A 2,500-nucleotide genomic window follows, 5' to 3' on the forward strand; every position below is an offset into this window, starting at 1 on the left:
ACGGGGCCCGCCTGCCCTCCCGGTCCCCCCCGGTGAAAGGGGGTCGGAGCGCGAGGCGGACGCCTGGTGGACCGGACGCCCTCGCGGCGGAGGGGTGCCGGGCGCGCCGTGGGCCGAGGGAGGGTCGGGTTCGCCCGTGAATCCGGCCGGGACCCCTGGGTTCCGGCCGAGCGATCGTCCCTCCCCGCCGGGACGCGGGGTGCCTCATCGATCGGAAGGGTGGCTCGGGGGGCGCCTCGAGCCTTCTCGCGCTGCGCCCCCCACGGATCTCTTCCTGGCTCTCTCTCTCTCTCTCTCTCGCCTCTTCGCCACCTATGAATCCGCCCGAGGAATTCCCTCGGACGTCACGGCGTCGCTGCTGCGCGCCACCTTTTGCGGGGCGCCGGCGGAATTTACCCGACCTCCTGGAACCGGGTCCCGGCACGAGGCCCTTTTTCCCGACCTCATCGGGACTTCCAGAGGTTGCAGTTCCCCTGTCTGCCGCCGGGTGGCGCTGCGCCGCAGGGAACGGATGAAGGGGAAGGGCCGTACCCCTTCGGCCCTGCCGGGAGACCTCCGGGGGCTCCCGCGCTGGCGGAAGGGGCTCTCTCCCCGGTCGCCCCTGGAGCCCTGGCACGGAACGCCTCGCTCGCAGAATCTCCCGTGCTCTCCTGGAGCCCTGGCCGGGCCGCCTCGCTCGCAGAATCTCCCGTGCTCTCCTGGAGCCCTGGCTGGGACGCCTCGCTCGCAGAATCTCCCGTGCTCTCCTGGAGCCCTGGCTGGGACGCCTCGCTCGCAGAATCTCCCGTGCTCTCCTGGAGCCCGGCCTGGGCCTCCTCGGGTGGGAGAAGGCCCCCCCGGCCAGTCGCCTCGCTTTCTCTCTCCCTCTCCTAACAATCCGCCGGAGGGTTTCCCTCACGGGTCACGCCACCGGTGCTGCGCGCCACCTTCAGCGGCGGCTTCTCCCTCTCTTCCCCGAAGCCTCGGAAGCGCAGGGCGGACGAGGGCACCCCGGTCCGACCTCATCGGGGCCTCCGCAGAGGGGAGTCGGCCTCCCGTGGACCGCCGCCCCTTGGCCTGACGGGCCCCTGGGGGGCCGGGGAGGGGGCAGGGGCGAAGGCCGGTGCCCGCCGGCACGGCGGCGCCCCCCGGTGGCCACCCGGTGGCGCTGCAGCAGCACCCCGGGAGGGCAAAAAATTGAAATAAAAAAAAATAGAGCCACCCGTGAAATTAAAACATTGGGGGGAGTAAGGTGCAGACCCGCCCCGACCCGCGGCGCCCCCCGGTGGACGCCCCGCGACGCTGCACCAGCAGCGCCCCGTGAAATTATTACTATTATTATTATTATTATTATTATTTTGAAAAAAATGAAAAACAGCCACCCATGAAATTAAAACACAGGGAGAGTGCACGGTGCAGGCCCGCCCCGCCGCGCGGCGCCCCCCGGTGGACGCCCCGGGGAATCGAAAAAATGAATAACAAAATGAAAATTTTTAAAGTAGCCACCCATGAAATGAAAACATAGGGAGAGAGTGCAAGGTGCAGAAACGCCCCCCCCCCACGCGGCGCCCCCCGATGGACGCCCCGGGGAATCGAAAAAATGAATAACAAAATGAAAATTTTTAAAGTAGCCACCCATGAAATGAAAACATAGGGAGAGAGTGCAAGGTGCAGAAACGCCCCCCCCCCCCCCCCCCACGCGGCGCCCCCCGATGGACGCCCCGGGAATTAAAAAATAAATAACAAAATGAAAATTTTTAAAGTAGCCACCCATGAAATGAAAACATAGGGAGAGAGTGCAAGGTGCAGGCCCGACCGAATCGTGGACGCCCCCCGGTGGACGCCCCGCGCCACTGCAGCAGCACCCCGGGAATTTTTTTTATTTTTATTTTTTTTTAAGAAATAGCCGCCCATGAAATAAAAACATAGGGGGAGTGAGGTGCAGACCCGCCCCGCGGCGCCCCCCGGTGGCCCCCCGGGAAAATGAAAAAAAAAATAAACAAATTTGAATAGCCACCCGTGAAGTAAAAACATAGCGAGAGTGAGGTGCAGACCCGCCGCGCGGCGCCCCCCGGTGGCCGCCCGGGAATTTAAAAAAAATAAATAAAAAATTACAAATTATATGCCACCCATGAAATAAAAACATAGGGGGAGTGAGGTGCAGACCCGCCCCGCCTCGCGGCGCCCCCCGGTGGCCGCCCGGGAAATGTTTAAAAAAAAAAAAAAAAATGACATAGCCACCAAATGAAATAAAAGCATAGGGTGAGTGAGGGGCAGAGTCGCGGCGCCCCCCGGTGGCCGCCCCGGGAATTAAAAAAAAAAAAAAAAATTCTATAGCCACCCATGAAATAAAAGCATAGGGTGAGCGAGGTGCAGACCCGCCCCGCCTCCCGGCGCCCCCTGGTGGCCGCCACTGGAATTTAAAAAAAAATAAATTATGTAGCCACCCATGAGACTAAAAAAAACACAGGAGGAGTGAGGTGCAGACCCGCCCCGCCTCGCGGCGCCCCCCGGTGGCCGC

Source organism: Taudactylus pleione, unplaced genomic scaffold (assembly GCF_031769625.1).
Source record: "Taudactylus pleione unplaced genomic scaffold, aTauple2 ptg002439l, whole genome shotgun sequence".
Classification (NCBI taxonomy): Eukaryota; Metazoa; Chordata; class Amphibia; order Anura; family Myobatrachidae; genus Taudactylus; species Taudactylus pleione.